The 26231-nt window shown below is 38.1% G+C and overlaps 1 protein-coding gene across 4 annotated transcripts in view; it reads right to left on the bottom strand.

Moving 5' to 3' along the window:
* ENOX1 (ecto-NOX disulfide-thiol exchanger 1) overlaps positions 1-26231 on the bottom strand; it is a 697060-nt gene that overhangs the window by 488817 nt on the left and 182012 nt on the right. For 2 of the 4 annotated variants that reach the window (XM_043998993.1, XM_043998992.1), the window contains exon 3: positions 15730-15798. The exons of the other annotated variants lie outside the window; for them this stretch is intronic. The gene's annotated coding sequence lies outside the window, so the exon portion shown is untranslated. The remainder of the gene's footprint in view (positions 1-15729; positions 15799-26231) is intronic. 4 annotated transcript variants of the gene reach the window in all.

Below are 26231 nucleotides of genomic sequence, written 5' to 3'. Positions count from 1 at the left end.
GAATGGAATGGAATAATATTGTGATGTAAGAAACAATGAGCAGATGGGTTTCAGAGAAACCTGGAAGGACTGGCATGAACTGATGATGTGTGAGATGAACAGAACCAGGAGAACATTGTACTCAGTATCAAGAACATTGTGTGTTGATCAACTGTGATAGACTTGACTCTTCTCAGCAACACAATGGTCCAAGATAGTTCCAAAGGACTCATGATGGAAAATGCTCTCCAAATCCAGAAAAAACAACAACTGTTGAATCTGGATGCAGATCAAACCATACTATTTCTATTGGGGTTTTTTTTTTGGTTTTTTTCTTTTTTTGAGGATTTTCCTTTTTACTCTGATTCTTTTTTCATAACATGACTAATGCAGAAATATGTTTAATGTGATTGTATATATATAACCCATATCAGATTACTTGTTGTCTTGGGGAGGGGAAAGGGAGGGGAGGAAGAAAAATTTGAAACTAGAAATCTTATAAAAACCAATGTTGAAAACTATCTCTAAAAATAATAAAATATCTATATGGGGAAAAATGTAAAAAAGAAATAAAACTTTAAAAAGAAATAAAAAAGATAAAAATAAAATGCATGCATTCTTTGGTATGAGCATGTAAGTAGTAGAGGTTCAGTCCTGAATACACAAGACTAAACTGCTTCACTCAACTTTAAAACCAATCTTGTCCAAAGAAATGACAAATTTCTAAATCCTTTAAATAGGAGATTTAGTCTTCCCATAAAAAGTCATATCTTGGCTTGGGATATACACCTACATAGTTCGCATTTTCTACACTTTTTAGTTTATAATATTTTCTAAGAATTTTCTGGATTACTTAAAAATAAAGCACGTGACTAGGGTTTTTAGATGTGATTTTGTTTCTTGCCTCAATCACCACAAGGAGTATGCAATGGATGGACAAATAGATCCTCGTCTTGCCCTTAGTGATACCTGTTCCCCATGTCCCTAACAGACAACTTGGTGCCATGGATTCAAGGAGTCGCAAGTTGAAGCCTGTCTTAGACACTAACTGTGTGACCCTGGACAATTCACAAGCCTTCATTTCCTCATTTCGAAAATGAAAAACAGTAGTACCTACCAATGAGGATCAAATGAGGTAATAATACATGTAGAGCTTAAAAAACCGAAAAATGCTACTGGAAAAATGAGAGAGGCAGACAGGTTCAGGGGATCCCCTTAACAGCCCTTAACACAGGTAGTCAGAAAGATGGGCAGGCATAGAGTCCACTGGCAATTATTAAGTGTTTACTATGTACCAAACACTTGGTAAGTGCTGGGGATACAAAGAAAGACAAATCCAGTCCCCGCTCTCAAGGAGCTTACAGTCTAACAGGGATAGAAAAGACAGGCATCTAGAAAGTTAAGACCCACAGTTTTTAAGAAGCTTTGACCTAGGCGGCAAAGAAAAGATGACAGGTGGCAAAGAAAATACCGATATGCATTTGTTGAAAGTGTTTCTTCAACAAGGGAATTCTCTATACCAGAGGTGTTAAATTCATAAGCTGGCCAGCAGAACTCTTAAGCAGAGGCCTGAACCAAATATATTTGGGGGGGGGGTGCAACTAGGTGGCACAGTAGATAAAGCTCTAGCCCTGGATTCAGGAGGACCTGAGTTCAAATCCGGCCTCAGATACTTGACATTTACTAGCTGTGTGACCCTGGGCAAGTCACTTAACCCTCATTGCCCTGGAAAAAAACAAAAACAAAAAATATATATATTTGGAAAATGTTTAATAAAATAAAGATACAACCCAACATAGATGTTAATGCGTGGTTTTCTAAATCAATATGTGACCCACCCCAGGGATTTGCTTTATACTACAGAATTTATAGGTCTAGTCCATACTCATGGTGGTAGGAGGAGAAAGAAAAAGAAGAGCAGAAGGAAGAAAAGGAAGAAGAGGGGTATCCCACTGCTGGTTAGATGGATTCTTTGGCTCTGAAGATAGTTTACAGAGAAAACACTGTCTTTGGAGGCAGATGACCTGGGTTCAAATCCTAGCTCAGTCACTTAGCACCCAAGAAACTCCAGATAAGGGACTTCTCTGGACCTTAGCTCTGTGTGTGTGTGTGTGTGTTTAAATATGTAAAATATATAAAATGAGGGTGCTGGATCAGATCATCTCTAAGATCTCCAACTCTAAATTCTAGTCACTCCAATCTTGAAGGATTTCAAGCCCCTGAAGTATAGTCGGAAACCATTTCCTTTTGCCCTCACTTCCCAGACCACAATTGCCCTCTAACTTACTGGGCAGGCAATGAATTTGTTTGGAAACCAAGAAACAACCAAGTCTTTCATAATCACCAAGGGCTCCACTCCAAGCAACAGATGTGGGGCATGGGGGAGCTGCAGGGTGCCAATCAGCCGCTGATTTCAAGGGGAATTTGTCAGTCTCAATTGATCTCTGATGAGTGGCTTGTGTGCACTAGATGGGAGACCAGCCCCTAACTATTATGATGTCACCACTTCACTTTCTGTTTTCGGTGGTAAATGATTTCTGTTCTTTTCGGTTTCTAACACAAGCTCTTTATCCTCCACCCAGCCAAAAGTGATTTTCATTCTTTTTCTCTGGATCACCTCAAATTTCCACATACTGCTTTTAAAATGTGGAGCTGAAAATTAGACTCTTAATAAGGAAGGACCTTATCAATGCTGAGCACAGTGGGAGAGAATTATATCATGATCTGTTTATGGTATACCCCAGTTAATACTGCCTAGGGTTAGCTCAGCTCTCCTGATAGAAACCGACATCCCTGAGAAAGTGGGGGAGGGTGTCTTCTTACCTCTTTCTGCAGAAAACTCACTGAAAAATTCAGTTCTTTTAAAAAAAAATTAATGATGCCAGAGATAACTGAGTCCTTATTTTTCTAGAGAACTATAAAAAAACAAACATCATCTTGTGTTTTGTCAGAGAACTCTCTTACGTGTTGACAGTCTAGCTCATCCTACTCCATGTTCCATTGTAATTACACCCATGAGCTCCACTTCATTATCATATCCAAAGACCACAAAAAATCACAAAGCATGTATACCAAAGAAGGGGACTTCACCCCAAATCCTAAGATTCAAATCAAAGACTTTGCTTTGTGTATTTGTATCCCCAGTGTTCATCACAGTGCTTGGAACATAGTAAGCCTTTAATGAGTCTTCATTTATTTGTTCATTTATTCATTCATTTTATAGGTTGCCTGATAGCAATTGCTTTTAACTTTATGAATCTTGGGCACAAATATTTGGTTTTTTAATTTAAAGTGAAAAGAATATATATACTCTTTACTAGTCTCAAAATTTCATTCTTTTTTTATTTTATAAGCTTATCCTACCATCCCACTATGTTAGCAGACTCTTTATGAATGATTTTAAGAGAAAATATGTCTCATTTAATATCAATTAACTGAATCACATATTTTTTTCACATTGACAAGTGAAAAGTAATATATCTAAAGGGATTTGCCTAAATGTGATAGATTCTGAATATGTTCATTTATGCATTTTGTTTTAAATATTCCAGAAGATCTGGTTTTAAGACCATCTTTGATATTTACTAGGTGTGTGACCTTTGGCAAGTAACTTCACTTAAATTCTCCTAACCTCCGTTTCTTCATCTGTTAAATGGGCATACTACCTATGATATCTACCTTGCTGGGTAGTTGTGGGGATCAACCAATTGACAAACAATTTATTAAGCACCTGCTATGTGCTAGGCAATGAGGAAACCAAGGAGATTACATTCCATTTGGCAGAGCTTCCTAATTTTTGACCCCTTTGGCAGTCTGGTGAAGTCTGCAATGTCCTCAGATTGATGAATACACAAAATTATATATAATTATATTGAAATATAGTTATCAAAATATTATATAAAAAGAACTCCACAGTTAAAAATGCCTGCTATTTATAAGGAAAGATAGTATATTCACATATAAATATATATGTGTATATATGTATATAAAATTGTATGTAAAATAAATACAAGGGGATTTCTGAAGAAAGACTGGGGAAAACAGGGAAGATCTCATGCAGGAGGTAGTCAGAGCTTGAACTGAGCTTTGAAGGACACTAAGGAATCTCAGAGTTGGAAGGGGAAGAAGTGCATTCTTGGCATGGTTACAGCTTGTAGAAAGGCATGGAGATTGGTTTTGGAATGTTCTATATGAGGAACGTCCAAAAGTTCAGATTCACTAGACTACAAAGTCTATCAAGGAAAATCATAAATTATAACACAGGAAAAAATAAGGGTGGAACCAGGCTATGAAGAACTTTAAATACTAAGCAGAAAAGTGTGGGTTTGAACCTAGAATTTATTGAGTTGGGGAGTGACAAGGTTATGCCTGGCTTTTAGGAATGTCAGCAGCAGCTCTGTAGAACCAGGACTGGATGAGGCTTGAGTCAGGGCAACTCATTAGAAGGTTTTTGCAATCGTGCAGGTGAAAGATGATAAAGGCTGAAACTAGGATGATGCTACAAGAGTGGAGAGAAGGGGAAAGACTTAAAGAATACTGTGGATGAATCCATGAAGAATCATGGATGAGTACACAGCTGCAAATCTGTGTGACTACAAGGATTATGGTGGTAATCTACACATATACATACCTATATACATGTACATATATACTCATAAATGTGTGTATATACATACTCATATGTGTGTGTGTATATGTATTGTTAAGGGCTAAAATTCTAGCTAGTCTGTCTAAAATATCCAATGAGTGGTCGCCAATAAATTATAAGCTTTAGCAAGAGTTAGACTTTTAAGCGTTTATTAAGGAGAATAAGAATTTGGTAAAGAGAGAGAGAAAGGCCTAGATTCCTATCTATTAAAGGGAGAGCACGTTTCTAGCCCTGCTCTCCACCAGAGTCCAAAGGAAAGAGAGTGAGCCTGAGCGCCAGTCTCTTCCTTCCTCCTCCCACTAGCCCGCGTCACTTCCTGACGCCAAAGAAAAGACTCCTGGTCTTGCCCTCAAAGACCTTCACTTCATGGGCGGAACTCTTCTACAGTAAGTTTCCAGCAGGTGGCGTTATTCCAATCGTTACAGTTCCCCGCTTTGTTTCCTCAAGAAACGGTATGTTTCCTTGATGAAACAGTCAAAAATAACAGAACATAATAACCTATGCTTAACTAACAGTATGTTAATAACAATATAGAAAAGGGACAGAGGAAAGTTTTGTCCAGAGGGGCAATTTATGATCTAATATCCAATTTTAGATCTCACTATATATATATGTGTGTGTGTGTTATATATATATATATGTTATATATATATATGTTATATATAGAGAGAGAGAGAGAGCAAGAGAGTGAATGAGAGAGAAACAGAAAGGAAGGGAGGAAGGGAAAGATGTGCAGGACATCTTATTTATTGTTATTACATTTCTCTTAAATGAAAGAAAATCATTTCAGCACACAAATTAAGTTATCCAGTGGTGGTGTCCAATAGAACTATGGCATAAGGGCTTGATTTAAAAGCAATACCACTACCGTGTCTATATCCCAAGGAGTTCAAAAAAAGGGGAGGCAGCAAAAGGGCCTGATTGTACAAAACTATGTATAGCAGCTTTTTGTGGTGGCAACGAATTGGAAATTGAGGGGATGCCCATCAATTGAGAAAAGTCTGAACAAGTCATGGTATATGAATATAAAATAAAAAATAATGAGCATCCTGATTTCAGAAAAACCTGGAAAGACTTACATGAACTGATGCAAAATTAAGTCAGCAGAATTAGGAGAACATTGTACACAGTAACAGAAACACTGTATGATGTTTAATTATGAATGATTCAGCTATTCTCAGCAATACTGTGATCTAAGACATTTCCAAAGGACTTATGATGGAAAATGCTAGGGGCAGCTAGGTGGCGCAGTGGATAAAGCACTGGCCCTGGATTCAGGAGAATCTGAGTTCAAATCCAGCCTCAAACACTTGACACTTATTAGCTGTGTGACCCTGGGCATGTCACTTAACCTCCACTGCCCTGGGGAAAAAAAAAAAGAAAGAAAGAAAAAGAAAAGAAAATGCTATCCACATCCAGAGAAAGAACTGATGGAGCCTGAATGGAGACTGAGGCATACTACTTTCACTTTCTTTATCTTTTTGGGTTTTAAAAATTTTTTTAATCTTATTCTTTTTTTTTTTACAACATGACTAATATGGAAATATGTTTCACATGACTTCATATATGTAACATATTACACATATAAAACCTATAAAAATTGCTTACCATCTTAGGGAGGGAAAGACAAAATTTTGAACTCAAAAAAAATTTTAATGATTGTTACAATTTGTCTTTACATGGAACTGGAAAAAAATACCATTTTAAAGGGTAAGGAAAGACCAGAGTTCAATACCTTTTTTCAGGCATTTACTAGCTGTAACATTCTTGGCAAGTCACTTAATAATTCTGAGTTTCAGTTTCATCAATTATAAAATAAAGATAATAATAGTTCCCTAGATCACAGGTGTGTTGTGAGGATCAAATGAGATATTTTCCATAAAGTACTATGTAATCCCAGAAATGCTATATAAATGTCAATGATTATTATTAATAATTACAATAGTTCTTAATAATAATTTCTGACATTTACAGCATTTACTCCTAGAAATATTATCCTCATTTTATGGTTGAATAACTCATGCTTAGTAAAGTTAGGTATTATAAATAACATTAAGTAATATATCACCCCCATTTCAGCTATTCCTACTCATTCCAAAAGTGCCATTTCAAATGTTGATTTCTTCATAAAATCTTCTAGGCTGGAAAGATCAGACAGACAGACAGACACTGGTCTTGTAGACTTCCCCATCTTGGACTTTACATTGCACTGGACTGTGCAAATCTCTAACGTTACCATATAATATCACGTATTATTATTATTACCTATTTTTGAATAATTCTCCCTTCTAACACTGAAAACTCAATGAAGGAAGGATACTGTTTCATCACCATTTTGTCCTTCTCCAACACTGGTGCAGTATTTTGTGCACAGAAAGTGACTAACATATTTCTGAATAACTAAATTAATATCACCTGCAAATAATATAATAAATGTCATCTCTACATTTACCAAAATCACCAATAAAAGTGCCAGACAGAACAGACTAAAAAATCCTGCAGCATATTATAAGAACCCTCCCTCCAGGTGAACATTAATTAATTAATTAGCTTTCTTTGGATCTGGTCATTCAACCACATTTAAATCTACCTAACAGTGCAATTATCCAGCCTATCACACTTCTATCTTGCCCATAAGGATTTCATAAGAGACTGCCAAATATCTCTTTGAAATTCAAGTCTACTGTGTTTATTACTTTTCCCTGATCTACCTTAAGACTAATAGAACTATCAATTAAGTAAATGAGATTAGTCTAGCATGATATGTTTCTGATGAAACCATGCTAACTTCCTTTTTCAAGCATCCACAAATAGTTTCTTCAATAAATATAATTTTTACCATATAAATATTCTATCATTTTCCAGTTACATTTAGAGATAGTTTTCAACATTTGTTTTTATAGGATTTCTAGTTTCACATTTTTCTCTCTCCCTCCCTTCCCTCCCCCCTCCCCAAGACAGCAAGTAATCTGATATAGGTTATATATGTACAATCACATTAAACATATTTCTGCATTAGTCATGTTATGAAAGAAGAATCACAGTAAAAAGGAAAAACCTCAAAAAACAAAAACAATAGAAATAGTATGGTTTGATCTGCATCCAGATTCAACAGGGTTTTCTGTTCTATTTTCTGAATTTGGAGAGCATTTTCCATCATGAGTCCTTTGGAACTATCTTGGACCATTATATTGCTGAGAAGAGTCAAGTCTATCACAGTTGATCAACACACAACGTTGTTGATATTGTGTACAATGTTCTCTTGGTTCTGCTCATTTCACTCAGCATCAGTCCACTTAAGTTTTTCTAGGTCTTTCTAAAATCTGCCTGCTCATTGTTTTTTTACAGAACAATAGTATTCCATTACATTCATATACCACAATTTGTTCAGCCATTCCCCAATTGATGGGCATCTCCTCAATTTCCAATTCCTTGCCACCACAAAAAGAACAGCTATAAATATTTTTGTACATGTCGGCCCTTTCCCCCTTTTTTATGATCTCTTTGGGGAAAAGCCCTAATAGTGATATTCCTGGGTCCAAGGGTATGCAAAGCTTTATAGCCCTTTGGGCATAGTTCCAAACTGCTCTTCAGAATGGTTGGATCAGTTCACAGCTCTACCAACAATGCATTAGTGTTCCAATTTTTCCACAGCTTCTCCAACATTTATTAAATAAATATAATTTTGTCAAGGGTCAATATTAAGTTCATACTCTGCAGAATCTGCCTTTTTCCTGGCTTTTTTGAGGGGGGGAAAATGCTTTCTAACTCCAATAACAAATCCCCTCTTCTAATTTCAAAAATGTCTCAAAGGTCACCAACAATCCTTCAGTGATCACAACAGCACGTGATTATCCTGTTATATAGGTGATAGAGGTGATACACCTGTTTTATAGGTTTAAATCAAAATCCCAGAACCCAGGATGTAATTGACTCATTTAGGGATGCTAGATGGTTTGCTAGCATCTCCTTACGTTTTTTAGATTTCCGTTTCCTCAATTATTTTTTTTCTCTTTAAATCTAGAGACCATCTCCCTAGACAGAGAAAACAGAAGTAAAATAGGTCTGGTTTTCATCATCCATTATTACTGTTCCATTCACTCTCAACTTTCATTGCTTTTCCCAGGACACAGCATATTTTTTTTAAAGTTCCTTTGTTATTCTTAGTATTGTTTATTCAGAGCCCCCTTTACATTATTCCTCCTAAACCATGTCTATCTCTTTTTTTATTCATTCTTGGTTACATGACCTAGATTATTTTTTAGTGGTCTTTTAAAAATCTGGGTTCATCAAAAAGCCCCTTCTAATGTTATATCAGGTTCTTTAGATACTTCCCCCTGCATTTTATTCCCAGTAATAATATTGAAGATTGAGTCTTCAGAATTTCATTCTTGGTAGCCTCCCATTATATATCTTTCTGACAAGGCAAGCAGGTGAAATGACTTTCCCAAGGTCACAAAGCTAATGAGTCAAATGTCTGAGGCCAGATTGGAACTCAGGTCCTCCTGACTCCAGGGTCAGAGCTCTATCCATTGCAACACCTAACTGACCCACTTTCTAGTGTTCTTAAGCCTACTTCCATTTAAGGATCTCAGATAGTGAGATCATCCCTATATCTTTTCTGAATCTTTGGCAATCTACTCTTTTTAAAATCCAACACAGTCAGACTATATTTACTTTTCCTCTTCCTATCATTGAGCTTTTTGTGTACAACCAAACCAACACTGCATGAGATGCTGTTGCTTTCATTAGACACAATTAAAATTCAATCTTAAATGGGAATATTGTCAATCTTCCCCAATTAACAAAAGATCACATTCTCCAAAGCATGAACCTGATACTGTTTAATTTCCCACCTATAGTTCTAATCATTAGGCCAGTATTGTGTACTGAACTTTAAAGTAAAATATCTCTCTCAAAAATGTATAATTTTACTAAAGTTGCCTTTAGATTAAAAAAATCAAAAATTTCTATATAACATGGTCACTCTCTCTTTCAGCTCCTATCAGTTCCATTTAAAACACCCATTCCTCTTTGGAAGAATCACTGGGCCCTGCTATCTAGTTTGTTATTGATAATAAAGCAACTATGAATTCCAGTGATTTAAGAAACTTACTAAATTGTTATAGTTCAGTTGGGTTTTTTGGTTGTTTTGCTGCTCCTACTTTAATAAGCCAAACAAAGGAAAAATTGCATTTAGTGTAAATTTTTATGCTTAAAAGACATATAGACAATTAAAACAAACTACTATAAAAGCCATGAAGGGGACTCATGATTCCCAAGAAAGAAATTAAGACTTTTATTTTTAATGAAGACAGCCTAAATGATTTTAAGTTAACCGACTTAATATCCTGCCTTGAAATTTGTGAGTGCAAACTTTCTCAGTAGAATGAAGATCTTGGGAGAACTATGAATAATACACTGTCCTTTTCCCAAACCTTCCTAAAGGCAAATTCAAAATCCAATAGACAAAGTCAATGACTACAGAGCTATGGGGAAGAAAAAGGCTTCTCTAGTAGAAGTTATTCAATAATTACACCTTTGCCTGTACAGGATACAAATACTTAGAAAATGATGATCAAGTCTTACTTTGTGTAATACATCTGGCTTCATAATCTGCCAGCGATGTCTTTGATGTTCTGAAAAACATCAGTAACTATCATAATTAAATCCTCTCTAGTTATTCAGCTACATGGCTTGGCTAATATTTCACACAATACCAGCAGAAAAAAAGCCAACTAATTCCCAGACCTGCTAGTGTAATTGGATTAAAATTCCTACTAATTATTAGTTCAGAGGAGAATAGCGACCTCAATTCTGATACCAGATTTCTGCCTAGGGTGGCCTCCTGGTCCATTCACCTTTCTCTTATAGCTTGAATTATTTAATTTCACCAACCCTGTTATATAGGTTTCAATCAAAATCCCTGGTGGGAAAAAAAAAAGAAGAAGAAAAAGAAAAACTGAGGCATAAAGAGTTAAGTACTCTCACTCAAAGTTAACAGCAAAGCCTGGACTGGAACATTTTGCAATTCTCCTGCCTATTAGGCCACCCTGGGGTTTCTGAACACATAGCGGACAGATGTGTTTAAAGTGTACTTTTCTCCCTCACTGAATCACACCCACAGTTAAGTCTTGTTTTTCTCTCTTAGTATAATATGTGTGTATGGGTGCACACACCCACATGTGGTATTCCCAAGGCAGGAAAAAAGAAGAAACATTTTTAGGATATACTGACATACCACCTCAAATAATCTGGTTTAGCAATGGACTGCTGGGAAACCACAGTCTGGTATGCAGAAAGAAACTGAGAATGGGCTCTCTGTCTCTCTGTCTCTGTCTGTCTCTGTCTGTCTCTCCTCTCTCTCTCTCTCTCTCTCTCTCTCTCTCTCTCTCTCTCTCTCTCTCTCTCTCTCTCTCTCTCCTTCTTATGGACAAGTATTAGAGACAGAAGGACTGACATCACAACCAACAAACAATGGTCTTTGAGTGGATGTGAGGACAGCTATGGTGCACAGTGGATAGAACACTGGGTTTGGAATCAGGAAGACTCATCTTCATGAGTTCAAATCTGACCTCAGACACTTACTAGCACTGTGACCCTAGAAAAGTCATTTAACTCTGTTTACTTCAGTGTCTTCATCTGTAAAATGAGCAGGACAAGGAAATGGCAAACCATTCCAGTATCTTTGCGAAGAAAACCCGAAAAGGAGTCACAAAGAGTTGTACACAACTGAAAATGACTAAACAATAGAACAACAAAGTGGCTATAGTGGCCAAGTGAGCTATCTCCCCGTGCCATTCCCACTTCTAGAAACTGAGTAGGCTGGACTAGATCAAGGGTTTTTCACCTGGGTTCCATAAACTTGCTTTTCTAATACTTTGATATCTGTTTTTCAATATAATTGTTTTCCTTTGGCATCTCATGTATTTTATTTTATACATTTAAAACCATTATTCTGAAAAGGGGTACATAGGCTTCACCATGCAGCCAAACAATACATGAAATAAAAAAAGGTTAAGATCCCATGGACTTCACTGTGTCACCTAGCTGACCCATGATGACATCTTTAAAATAAAGTTAAGGGGTAAGAGGAATGCACTGAAAGAAAGTGAAAGGGAGAGGTGGAAGCGGGTAAAGTAGCTCACATAAAAGAAACAAGAAAAAGCTTATGGAGTGGAGGAGAAGATACGGAAGGAGTGGGGGAGTGAGTGAGTCTTACTTTCATCAGAATTGGCTCGAAGAGGGAATAATATACACACTCAAGTGGGTATAGAAATATATTTTGCCCTGAGGGAAAGTGGGAGGAGATGGGGAAAAGCGGGGTTGAGAGGCAAAGGAAGGAAAGGCAGATTGGGGGAGGGGCAGTAAAAAGCAAAACACTTTTGAGGAGGGATAGGGTGAAAGAAGATAGAAAATAGAGTAAATATCAAGGGGAGGGAATAGGATGGAGGGTAATACAGGTAGGAATAGTAATTATGAAAGAAATGATGAGCAGGATGGCTATCAGAAGGACATATGAAAAATGCAAATCATCAACAGAGGAAGAACAGATGGTATTTGAATACACATTGAAATATAATTTTATTTGTTAGTTCCTCTTTCTAAAGTAATTTTTTCTATTTTCTTTCATAACTTAACTAATGTGAAGATGTTTTGTATAACTGCACAAGTATGACTTATATTGAATTGCTTGATTGCATAGGGAAGGTTGAGGAGGGAGGGAGGAAGAAAATTTAGAACACAAAGTTTTAAAAAATCAATGTGAATTTTTTTCCTTTTCTTACATGTAATTTGGGGGAAATTCCAAATAAGAATTTTTCAAAAAAGATCCCATGGACTAGATGATTTCCAAGGTCCTCTTGAGCTCTAAAAGTCTGATCCTAATAAAAACAGAAGCATGTGTGGGTTTGATTACCCATGCCAAGGTGCAATAAAAAAAACAGACAAAACAAAGTGTAGCCAAAATCTGCAGCGAAGTAGGAAAATGAGAAGAATAATCCTTAGCATTTTTCCAAATTCGTGATTCATTTTCTATATATATATAATTCTTCAATCCAAAGAGTTAACTGTCAGTTTGATTGTCAACATTTGAGCCACATAGAGTACAAACTTGCTAGACTTTTATACAGACTTTGAAGGAGTTTGTTTTTCTTTTCATCGCCTATCCTTTGGCAGTTGACATCCCACCCTAGTAGAGTAGAAATGGGGCTAGAGGAGTAAGGCTGCTGGGAATCTGGGAGAAAGCTGACTGAGGTGCTACATTTGGGAAAGCAAGAACTGGGGGTTTACAACTGATCAGCCAAGAAGGGACACAAAAGGACCAGAGGCAAAAGGCCAAGACGTGCTTACAACCAGGAGAAGTGCGCCAGAGCGCTGACTGGACATGAGATCCAGAAATGCAGACAAAAATTATAGTTAAGACAAAACAATAAATCATCAGGATAGGATGAGCAGGATGGACTAAATGACCTTTGAGGTTCCTTCCAGCTCTGAATCTATAATCCCGTGAAACAAGAAAAAAAAATGTAGAGCATGTATAGAGAATCCATGGCCATTTGTTGTCCTCGTTTGGGTTTATCTGACGTTTTCAAGCTAGCTCTATGAAGTTAACCCCTTGCTGATGGATAGGCTCCTGCCAAGGATGGTGCTCACTTTCCCAAATGTGAGGCATCTCTGGTAGGTGTAGTAGCAGACAAGGGGAGTAAGAGAAATAGGCAGAGGAGAAGTGGGAAATGAGACCAAAGCAGCAGCAGAGCAGAGACCTAGGCAGGGTGAGAGGGACTATAGGGAACGGATGAGATGAGCTAAAGTTGTCATCATTTTCACCTCCTGCAGTCATTGTCTCTTGTCCTCTCCTCTTCTCCAGTCTATCTAACTTTCCCTGTGCTTTCCCCCTTTCCTTTCATTGTCTCATTCTTTATTCTTTCTCTTTTCATAGAAGCAAATAGGATCTTAGAGCTGGAAAGGATCTCAATAACCAACTAATCCGACCCATATCTGAACAAGAATTATCTCCAATGACACCCAATAAATGTCTGTTTGTGAACCTCTAGAGAGGTAGTACCCTAGAGGCAGCTCATTTGACTTGCAGATACCATCAGTTGTTAGGAAGGTAATTTTTACTTAAAGGGTAAATTTTGCTTCTTTGTAACTTCTACCTATTGCTCCTACCTCTGTCTCATGGAGCCAGGAAGGACAAGTCTAATACCTCTCGCCAATGCTAGTCCTTCAAGTAAGTGAAAACAGCTATCATGACACCCTTCAGCCTTCCCTTAAGCTGCTGGAGTTCCTTTGAATCATCCCGGTAAAGACTGATTTCAGGGGCAGCTAGATGGAGCAGTGGATAGAGCACTGGTCCTGGAGTCAGGAGGACCTGAGTTCAAATTCAGCCTCAGACACTTAACACTTAATAGCTGTGTGATCCTGGGTAAGTCACTTAACCCTAATTTCCTCACCCCCCAAAAAAATACTGATTTCAAGGCTCTCCTTCATCCTGGTTGTCCTTTAGATTTTCAATATCCTTTCTAAAATGTAAGGTCTAGAACTGAATGCAAACTTCAGATTTGGTCTGATCAGAAAAGAGAGTATAATGAGCCTGGTCATCTTCCTAGTCTGGGCCATAGTGTCATTCTTAATGTTGTTTTTGTTTGTCCTTCATTCTCAAAGAGGACTCTGACATCAGGAAGGAGATGTTATGACTTGCAGTGAATTGGATTTAAGAAAGGGAGCTCTGGAGGGCAGTTAGGTGGCACAGTGGATAAAGCACTGACCCTGGATTCAGGAGGACCCGAATTCAAATCCAGCCTCACACACTTGACATTTACTAGCTGTGTGACCCTGGAAAAATCACTTAACCCTCACTGCCCCACCAAAAAAAAATAGGGAGCTCTGTGCAAGGTCACCAACCTCACTCTCTTAGTGGCTAGATATAGATCAGGACAACTGGAAATGCCCCCATTCTTAATGTAGCCTTAGATTAAATTATCTTTGTTGTCCACTGTTTGACACTATTGGTTTGTACTTAACTTGTTTCCACTAAAGTCACCAGCTTTTATTTTTCAGACAGATTTCTACCTAGACATGCTTTGTCTACTTTGTATTTGGAAAGTTGAATTTCTGGGCCCTAAAGTAGGTTTTTCTTTTACCTCTATTAAATATCATCTTAGATTTGGTCTCAGATTCTTGCCTGCTTAAAAAAAAAACAGTTCTGCTGTTCAATATGTTAACCATTCCTTCCATTGCTGTGTCATCAAGTAACTCGGTAAGTATTCCATCTATGCCTTTATTCAAGCCATTAACTGTTAAATAACTCAGGGCCAAGGACAAATCATTAGGACACTCTTTGAGATACTTCCTCCCAAGCTGATGCTAAACTATTAATTGCTACTTTTTAGTTCACTGGACCTTTTAACTAGTAAAGAACCTTACCTTACTATAATAGACTCCCTATGTATCAACTGCAATTTTGGCCAAGGTTACATATTCCCAGTTCTTATTTTTAAAAGATTTAATATTTATATTTTTTTCTAACTCAAAAAACCTAAATTAACTTTCTTTTCCATAAGAAAATACTGATTGAGCAGATTTACCTAGTGTTATATGCAAGACTTATTAAAGTGACATATACTTATTTACTTACAAGTTATAAGCAAGGTAGAAGAGTTTTCTTAACTAATGATTTTTTGGGAGGAAGGTCATTTTAGTTACAATTTTGCTTTTGAACAATTTTTTTCCTCTCCTTTGGAGAACTAGAAATAGTTCGCTCCTGATACAAAGAAGACCCTTCATCTTTAAAAGTCAGTAAATCGTAGCTAAAGCTTTACAAGTTGTGGCTGCTATTACCAAGGATGCTGGTATGTATTGGTATTCTTCATTTCTCTTAAAAATTCATAAAAAATATATTCATCTAGAAAGGTACTTGAATTTTATTCATAACCGACTTGGAAACAACTTGTGTTGACAAGAAACATGTACAAAAATGGAGGTTTTCTGCCAAGCTCCCAGATTGCCCAGCCCTAGCTAAACTCAAACTTTGAACTTTAAAAGGATATAATTTTCACAACACCCATGGTTGGAAAAGTAAAAGTATATATTCTCACCTCTCAATTCATTTATGTTGCTACTGACTTTCTCTTCGTTCTCAGCATACTAATACAGACCTTCAATTTCTGTGAAGGAAAAAAAAAATTGATCTACTTAAAAGGTTTTGGCTACCATGACAACTGAAGTGTTGAGTCCTCCCCCCCTCAAAGTGTTCTGCCTCTGCTCATCATGTTCTTAACAAGCCCACAGTCCTTTTTTTCTTCTTCTAAAAGCCCAGAAACAGTTGTGTTTAAAATCTGCAGTCAGAGTGAATAACGCATAAGCACAGAAAATAAGGTCCTTGGGCACCTCCTTTTTCTTGTGTCCTTTCATCAGGCATGATCAACTTTCCCCATTTGCACGAGTAAGCCAAAGCTAGTTTGGGCTTGTCTATGTTTTATGTACAAAAGTACAAAAAAAAAAAAAAGAAAAAAAGAAAAAGAAATGCCCTGTTTCTGTCAGAGATGCCCAGGGAAGGTTCCTGAGCTAGTCTCACCATCAAGAGGCAGCTGGGTGGTAAAGAGGCATAATAATAACAACCACACATATTTGTATAGCGTTTCTATTGTCTGTGAAGTCTTTTCCTAACAACCACCTCGAAAGGTAAGGGATGTGGGCATGAAATCCTATTTGACAGATGAGGAAAGTGAGGCTCAGAAAAGTTTAGTGATTAGTCTACTCTAACACAGCAAGTTAATAATCTTGAAGTGAGGAAATAGGTTTCATGCCTTAGATTCCAAATCTTCTTGTTGCAAGTTAGGAGCTAACCCTCTGCCATGCTAGAGAAAGTTGTCACGAAAACAAAGCCTGGGACATCAAAACCAGCTATTTCACGGATGTGTTCTATGAAATGTGGAAATTCTGAAAATTCCTTTGAGCCTTCTACACCCATGCATATAAAAGTTCATGATTTTCATGGGGAAGAGAGGGGTGTGCAGAAAGGGGCAGCCTGTGTGAAAAATCTGAAAGGGAGGGATAACGGGGCAAAATCAAGGAAAAGCTATTATTATAGTTTAGCTGGACCATAAAGTATGTGAAGGGGAAAAGCATAAATAAAGCTAAAAGGAGAGATCAGAAAAAGATTCTAGAGGTCTTTAAATGCCAAGTTAACAATTTGTATTTATCTGATATACTATTGTTATGCTTCTGTCCACTCAAGTTTTGTTCAGAAATTTTACCACAAGACTATATAATCACAGGATTTCAGAGTCTGAAGGGACCGCATAGGCTAGAGAATCCAGCTTATGTCTCTGCACAAGAACAGCTCATACTACATACTGCACAAGGGGTCATTCAGTACATGCTTAAAGACTTCAACTGAGGAGAGATCTACTATGTCCTGAGGCAATTTATTCTTTTTTCAGATACCTACATTTTTAGGAAGCTTTCCCTAATATTTAAACTTAAATTTAAAGCCACTTCGAGTTTGTCCTTTTTGACCCTCTAGGGCCAACCAGACCAAGTCAAATCCCACTTCCAATAGACAGATATTTGAAGGGCTCATGTTCCCCTCTGAGTCATTTCTTATCCAGGCTAAACAACCTTTTGTTTGTTTGGACAAAGGAATCACTCAACAAACATTTACTAAGTACTTACCAGCCAGGTATGATGCTAACTCTTGGAAATACAAAGAATGACAAAAATATCCCTTACCCTCAAAAAGCTGACATTCTAATGGAATAAAGAGATATATAAAAGTAGAGAGGAAATCTCTAGTAACTAAGGCAAGCAGGAAAGACCTTTGCATAAAGTGGTATTGGGGCTGAATCTTGAAGGAAGCCAGGAATTCTAATTTGTGGAGTTGAGGAAGGAGAGTGTTTAAAGAATTGTGGATAGCTAAGGCAAAAGCATGGAGACAGATGGAATGTCCTCCATAAAGAACAGCAAATATATGGGTATAACGGGATAAATAGAGCTTGTGAAGGGGAGGACAGAATAGGACTGGAAAGGTAGGAAGGAGCCTGATCATAAAGAGCTTTATTTGATCATTGGTAACTTTGTAGAAAGACATTTCAGTTGACTAATGAGATCAGAAGCCCCAGTGAGAAGAGGAGACACCAAGTGTAGTTGGTATTCCCAAATTGCTGACCCATAAAATGGAAGAGAGATACAAGATAATAGCTAGTGGGAATGGTAAAATCAAATGAGGGCTGGTGGGTTTTATTTATTGGTTCATTTGGTTGTTTGTTTGTTTTTAAAGAATAGAGGAGGCAGCTAGGAGGCGCAGTGGATAAAGCACTGGCCTTGGATTCAGGAGGACCTGAGTTCAAATCCAGCCTCGGACACTTGATACTTACTAGTTGTGTGACCCTGGGCAAGTCACTTAACCCTCATTGCCCTTCCAAAAAAAAAAAAAAGAATGGAGGAGACAACAGCATGTTCATAGCTAGTATGGAAGAAGCAAGTAAACAGATTGAAAATGAGAGAGTTGGGATAATCATATGGGTAATTTTCAAGAATGGAACAGAAAGGGTCAACAGTGCATAGTCTTGGCAAGGAAAAGGCCTATCTCTTCATCTGAGAAAAAATGGAGAGATAGTGGCAAGAGATGAAGAGGAGGAAAGAAGAAATAGTTCATAGAGAATGGCCTCACTCAATTTTTCTGGGACATATGAGGTCGGGGAGCAGGACAGGCTTGAGGAAAGTAAGATTTGGAACCGATACTGTGGAGGGTGGCATAAAAAACAAAAGGTAAACAAGGTCACACTGAAAACATACTATAAATATTATATTATTTTGGCAATTCTTAAAGAACCATTTGAAACTGAACCATTACCAATATCAGTTGTTGTTGGTTCAGTTGTCTCAGGCATGTCTGACTCTTCATGACCCTATTTTGGGATTTTCTTGGCAGAGATACCCAAGTGGTTTACCATTTCCTTCTCCAGCTCATTTTACAGTTGAGAAAACTGAGGCAAACAGAGTTAAGTGACTTTTCTTAGGGCACTAAATGTCTAAGGTCAGATTTGAACTCAAGAAGATGAGTCTTCCTGACTCCAGACCCAGCACTCAATCAACTGCACCACCTAGCTGCTCTAGAAATTAACTACAACATATACAAGAAGGCTGTTTTGCCCACTGTAGTCAGTCTATAGGGGCTTTATGTTGGAGTTCCTCTTGTATTTTATCAAACACCCATGTTAGGTGGTAGGGCTTAGGTGAAATTTAGGACCTTGTTCCCAACACATCTGCATCGGGACAACAGCTTTCTCAGACTTCCAAGTGCAAAGGAGATTCACCTTTCTTGCTGACCTCTCCAATTTGATATTCCACACCATCTCACCGTCATATGAAAAATCTAAAGGGCTCCCTTTGACCTATTTCAAAAGTCTATGGCAAGGTTCCATTCATAAGGAATAGCAAAGTGCCAGCTCTTAGCACATCATAAGCACTAAATTCCCTGGCCATCAGGTCAGAGTCCAGACGTTCCTGTAACAGGATATTATAAAGTCAAAGAGTTCTTGGCTTTTTTTGGTGTAGTGTTTTCAAACATTTTAGTGATAACAAATGGAATAGAAAAAAAGTTTTGTTTTGTCTTTGTTTTTTTTAAATACTGTGACATGTGCAGGAAGATAGATGCACAAAGCCACTTCTGATCTGCTTTCGAGAAACTGGAGTTCCTTCAAGCCAATAGGTCCTGATATTGTCCTCATATATTTAATATCTGGCTAATGATATTTAGATGGCAGAGTGGATAGAATGCCAGGCCTAGAATCAGGAAGACTCATCTTCCTGAGTTCAAATTTGGCCTTAGTTCTCAGCTCTGTGACCCTGGGCAAGTCACTTATTCTTGTTTTCCTCCATTTCCTCATCTATAAAATGAGCTGGAGAAGGAAATGGAAAACACCTCCAGTATCTTTGCCAAGAAAAGAGAGTAGAGTCAGACATGACTGGGTGACTGATAGATGACAACAACAATGATATTTCCACATTGCTAACTTCAAATTCACATTTGGCCAAACATTTGGTCCAATTCATTCTCTACACACTAACCAGAGTGATATAACCAAAGCGCACATCTGTCAAGTCTCTCCCCTGAACAATAAACTTGTTGTTCCCCATTCCCTGTAGGATCAAATCTGTGCTCCCGCTTTTGGCATTTAAAGGTCTTCACAACTGGGGCCCAGCCTTATTACACTGCATTTCCCTCATGCATTCCTTAGTCTGACCAAAGAGGCCTTCTCACTGTTCCTCACACATGACAATCCATTGTGCATCACTCTACCTTTGCACGGGCCAGCCATACAACCTAGAATCTATTCCTGTTTTTGCTTCTATAATTTTTTAGAATCCTCTAGTTGACTTTAAATTTTACTTCAAACACCAATTCCTATAAGAGGAGAAAGCTAGGATAATTTGTATTTTGTACATATTTATTTCAGATATGGGGTAGTGAGGTGGCACACTGGACAAAAACTCATCTTCTTAGGCTTAAATCTAGCCTTATACACTAACTAGCTGTGTGATCCTTGGCAAGTCACTTAACCCTATTTGCCTCGGTTTCTTCACCTGTAAAATGAGCTGGAGAAAAGGAAATGGTATCTTTGCCAAGAAAACCTCAAATGGGTTCACAAAAAGTGAGACATGACTGAAAAATGATTGAACAAGAACTAATTTTGGACATATTCATATGTACATGTCTTTTACAATATTATTTAAACTCCTTGAGGATGGGGACTATTTTATTTTTTATTTTAGGAATCTAATATAGTGAGTGCAACAAAGTAGGTATTTAATAAATATCTGTCGATTCACTGATCCTTTTTGGATGTCAGAACATGACAGTCATTTGGATTTAACAACAATTATCCCAACAACATACACCCTGGCAATCTCAGGGTTGGTTGCCATTAGAATCTATAGGTTAATACATGAAACATTGATGACCCTTCAAACTTTTGAAGAAGATTGTGCACTTCTGACATTTTAAACAGCTTAAGTCAACATTTTCAGCCATCTGGGGACAAAATATTGTAGCATATCATTGAGTCTAACTAAACTGATCTTCTCAACACTTAAAACATCTCTACTCCATTTCGAGAATATCTTTTGTTGTAACCATTTTCTAAAATAGTGCCTCAAATTGCAAAATATGACTTAACAACCAATTACTTATACAGTTTGCAAAACAAGCAAATCTCTCAGCAGGAGGAAGCTTTGCCCTGAGGCCTGGGCTCACTCTCTGGCACAGTATCCTGAGCCCTTCTTCATCAGTTCCAGCAATGTTAGATTTCTTTCCAGCCTAGTAATGTATTGGACTCACAGACAGATTCTCTTCATCATCTTTTTTTTTTTCCACCCCACTAATCCTAGTCTTTTTCGGTCATTAACACCCAAAGGTAGCAATCACCCTCAGGAATGATATCTTTGAATAAGATAGTAAATGGTGCATTATCGAAGAGTCGTGGCAACAGTGCCTACAGTTTATGGAGAGCTTTAATGGGGTGGCCATGGGCAGATCAATCCAAAGCCATTTGACTAAAGAACCATGTGGCAGAATTTCAGAACTGGAATGGGAGCTGGGTTAGCCATCTTTCCAATCCATTCCCAAAAGAAATCCCTGATGCAACATACCCAACAATTGGTCATTTAATCCTTACTCGAAGATCTTCAACAGGGGACAGGAAGGAGTACAACACCTTTCTAAGGTGGACTGTTCCCAATAACACCTCAACACTCTAATAGCAAGCCTGAATGTGCAACTTTCCATCCTATATCCAGTAATCCTGGTTCTGCTCCGTGAACTGCATGCATTTCAAGGCAAAAACTAAGGTCATCTCTGGGAAGCAATCAAAAACAACAAACAGCCTAATGTTGAGCACTGAACAGAGATGGAGAGGCTCTTTTTGAGCAAAACATAATGCTTCTGGGGGCGGCTAGGTGGCGCAGTGGATAAAGCACCGGCCCTGGATTCAGGAGTTCCTGAGTTCAAATCCGACCTCATACACTTGACACTTACTGGTTGTGTGACCCTGGGCAAGTCACTTAACCCCCAATGCCCCGCAAAAAAACAAAAACAAAGAAACAAAACAAAAAACAAAAACATAATGCTTCCCGTTTGACAGAGGCCAGAATTCCAAAGAGCTGTTAACAATCCATACAAAATGTGGATACTGCCAGTGAGCAGGAAACAGAATAAAAACATCAATAGTGTCATTTTGTGGTCACATTCCTCTGTGTGTATGTGTGTGTATATATACACACTTTCAGAAACATTAGTATATAATACAAAAGGAAGGTGATCGAAGAAATATAGATCTTATTGTTTCTATAATAAGATTAATCAGAAGAAAAAAAAGTTTATTTTAAATAACAAAGCAATCCATGAGAAAAGCCATTACTTCTAAGGCCTTATCTGTAAATAGCTATAGAACTTTCCTGAGACTACATCAACAGGGCAAAATAATAAGGTTTGGGGTGTTTTCCTAAGAGGAAAGAAAGCAGCAGTTGTGCTTTCTGACAAATTTCTGCCTAGAACTTAACTGTGACAGAACTCTAAAGAGGAACTTTCTCTCTCCCTCCCTCCCAATCCACCTGTCTTTCTCTCTCCCTCTTCCTTTTCTTTCTCTCTCTTTCTCTGTCTGTCTCCCTTCACCCCCCCTTCCTCCTTCCCTCTCTCCTTCGACCCACCCTTTCTGTTTCAAAAAGGGGAAAACCTACACTTTGAAAATGTTGTTGGGCAGCTAGGTGGTACAGTGGATAGAGCATTGGCCTTGGATTCTGGAGGATCTGAGTTCAAATCCAGCCTCGGACACTTGACACTTACTAGCTGTGTGACCCTGGGCAAGTCACTTAACCCCAATTGCCTCACCAACAAAAAAATTAAGAAAAAGAAAATGTTGTTGATGCCAAAGTTGTTCTTTCCTTTTTCTCCCATGGAGTTCTCCTCTTCTAATCTCTCCTAAATGGAATCCGTAGCACTTTTCTCATGAAGACTTTCCATCTGTAACTTACAATATGAATAGATAGTATTTATACCCACAAGCTATGTGCCTATGCTGCAGCTCCACAAGACAGTATTGCCCCTTGCTTGAGTGATCTGGGGCAGGGGGTGAGGGAAGATACACTTAGTCATCCCTCCCAGAGATGCAGAATAGCCAAAGGGATATCCCAGTTCTTATTATTTATTTTGATAACTAAGTATCATGGATTTGTTATCTAGGATCAGTTTTATCAGAAAGTCGCTTCTTCAGAGTCCTCTGTTCTTGTGCTTTTGATCTAAATTTAGAGTTAGCTTATAAACATGTCAAACAAATTGTTCTGAGTTACTATGAAATTAATTCCTCGGACAAGGGAAAGGAATAGGTAGCAATTCCAAATACCTAACCTCAATAAGCATAGGACCGCAACTAGGACAGGCTACTGACAGCCGAATTTTCTCAGTACCTGCCTTAGCAAGGTCTCTAAATCTGGAAACAGAATCAAGAGCATAGAGTTCTGTGACCATCGTACTACACTTTTTTTTTGGGGGGGGGGCAGAGCAATGAGGGTTGAGTGACTTGCCCAGGGTCATATAGCTAGTAAGTGTCAAGTGTCTAAGGCTAATTTGAACTCAGGTCCTCCTGAATCCAGGGCCAGTGCTTTATCCACTGCGCCACCTGGCTGCCCCCATACTAGACTTTTGATATCCTTTTCCAAAAGTTTTCAGTACCTCCAGGAAACCTGAATGAAAAAATAGGCCAGTAAGACTGATGTCATTTCCTAGTGAATTTCTAGCATGTATTATTAAAGTGATGACTTGTAGACTTGTGAGTGATTGCAAAGGGAGATGGTCATCACTAAAAGCCAGCATGGGTTCATCAAGAACAAAAGATATCAAACTCTCTGACTTCCTTTTTTGATAGCATTTTTAGACTAGGGGGCACAAGAAAGCTGTGGCAAGATACAGCTGTATTTCAGCACATCATTTGACATTTGTGGTGCAAAGGAGAGGGAAGTGGGTAGTATGAGAAAACAGGTAGGAATTGACTGAATAACTGGTTATAAAGTCATGTCTTTATGTCCACCAGGAGAGAAGTTTCTAATGGAGCAGTACACTGATCTGTCTTCTGCCCAATAAAAGTATACATTTTAAACATTCTGCCCTACTTAACTGCAAAAAAACTATAGCACTTGAATTACCATCAAGCACTGTATTATTAATTTTACATAACTTTACAACTTAGCTATGAGAAACCTCTCGTGAAGTCATCTATAAGTGTTTGTAATGTTAAAAAATCAATAAAACTTTACTAGCTGTGTGACCCTGGGCATGTCACTTAACCCTCATTGCCTCACCAAGAAAAAAATCAATAAAACACACACACACACACACACACACACCTATGTTAGCACCAAGATTCCTACCCCTTCTCTATCACTTACACTAGGTATAGTGAGACTATTTAATCTTGCCCCTAGGGGGAGGGGAATCTGTAAATATCTTTACTCTGTGGAGGCAAATTTTACTACTATAATTTTTCAACACTTTCCTTACCACTGAGCATTCAGAAACTGGATTTGAAAGCCTGAAACTACTTCTACACGTGAAGGCTTTGTCAAACCATCTTTAAAAATGAATGCCTCAGCCCTCCATAATAACCCTTATAATTCTAAAGTGTGAAGACACCAGGCCTCTCACCTCCAGGACATTACCTATAACTGGTAACTCAGACACCAGATGTCTTCCTGTCAAGACCTCATCTAGAAGTAGGATCTCAGACATCAGATCCAACTAAGATCCAAGCACATGCTCCACATGCAATAAAATCTTGTTCTATCACTTTTCATCTTAGACCCTGCCCTCTCATATTCCTTCTTTTTTCTTGTACATGAAAACCTGGATCCTCCTAGAAGTTGCTCTACCTCCAAAATGGACAACAGTTGTCAAGGAATGAAGGCCTTTAGTCCTTGAGCAGAATCAGGACAGTAGCCTCATCTTCCTAGGCTCAGGAATGGAAAGGACAAGGAGAAATGGGTGTTGATGGGCAGGATCTTTGGATTAATGGAGGTCCCTCACCTCCTTGGGTACTCTATCAAAATGGAAAGTTTCTGACTTGTGTAAGTGACTCGCTGTTGAGTAGCTGTACTCTTCATGCTATTAGATTTGCAAAGGGTGGATTTAAGTAGGGAGGGCTATGAATGAGTAGGGAACCTCTAAATATATTCCTGACCAGGACCAAAGCTCCAGCACCGATGCTCACTGGTCGAACAGTTAACTGGTCAATATAAATAAGGTCAAATATACCATTACAGTAACTCAGAGAAGTCACAGTAGACTCAAGGACAACAGATTCCTGGTGGAGGGGGTTTTATCCACCAAATCCAACCCTTCATGGGGCCACAGCCAATTAAGGAGGGTTCCAAGTGCTATTAAAATTGGCCTCATGGGGGCAGCTAGGTGGTATAGTCAATAAAGCACTGGCCTCGGATTCAGGAGGACCTGAGTTCAAATCCAGTCTCAGACACTTGACACTAGTTGTGTGACCTTGGGCAAGTCTCTTAACCCTCATTGCCCAGCAAAAAAACAAAAAACAAAAAACAAACAAACAAAATTGGTCTCACTCTCTGGCCTTGCCTATACTCTCCAGCCTCCTGTAGGCTCTCAACTTTGACAACTTTGACCCTCAGCTTTAGTATAAATAACATGCACCTAAGGCAGATAGTTTTCACTCTGGTTATTTCTCTGTTAAGACCCCCAAAGGATGACAAAAAAAAAAAAAAAAGGTGAGAGTCCTCAAGATTTCCTTATCTCTAACAACCCTAGTCTTCATAGACTCCTGTTTCTCATGATTCAGTTGCTCATGCTTATGTCCTTAAACTCATGCTGTCCTAGGGGGAGGGAGCAGTGGGTAGGAGACTGCCAGTAGTGTTTGAAAAGCGAAAAGTAGTAACTCTCCACCATTTTAATGAAAACAAAATAAGGACTAAATGCAATAAGTAGGGGATTAGGTCAAATATTAAGAAATATATGTTTGGGGAAGCTAGGTGGAGCAGTGGATAAAGCACTGACCCTGGAGTCAGGAGAACCTGAGTTCAAATCTGGCCTCAGACACTTGACTCTGGGCAAGGTGCTCAACCCTCATTGTCCCGCAAAAACAAACAAAAAAAGAAATATATGTTTGTAATGATCAAGACAAATTACAATGTATTGTAACTGGAGATTGTGTAACCTCCATTTTTAAAAAAATGGTTGAAGTGTGATACCATACATACAGTAGGTGTTCAATAGCTGTTGGATAAATGACCAAGTGAATAAATGCAGTCTCTCCTGTCACTACCAGTCCTGATGAAAGATGATATGGAAAAACTACTGATTAAGTACTATTTTAAAAAGAGATCATATAATCACAGATAAGAGGATCAAAAATTTAGAAGTAAAGGAACTTAATCCAACCCTCCATTTTGCAGATGAAGAAACCTGAGCCTTATGGGATGATATGCCTTGCCCAATGCAGGATAAACTTCAATCTCAATAAACATTTATTGAGAACATAGAGTATGGACCTTGTTGTTTTTGTTTTATTTTGTTTGTTTTGGC

The sequence above is a fragment of the Dromiciops gliroides genome, chromosome 3 (genome assembly GCF_019393635.1).
Source record: "Dromiciops gliroides isolate mDroGli1 chromosome 3, mDroGli1.pri, whole genome shotgun sequence".
Classification (NCBI taxonomy): Eukaryota; Metazoa; Chordata; class Mammalia; order Microbiotheria; family Microbiotheriidae; genus Dromiciops; species Dromiciops gliroides.
Note: the sequence above shows the minus strand (reverse complement) of the source record. Positions and strands in the feature narration are given on the sequence as shown.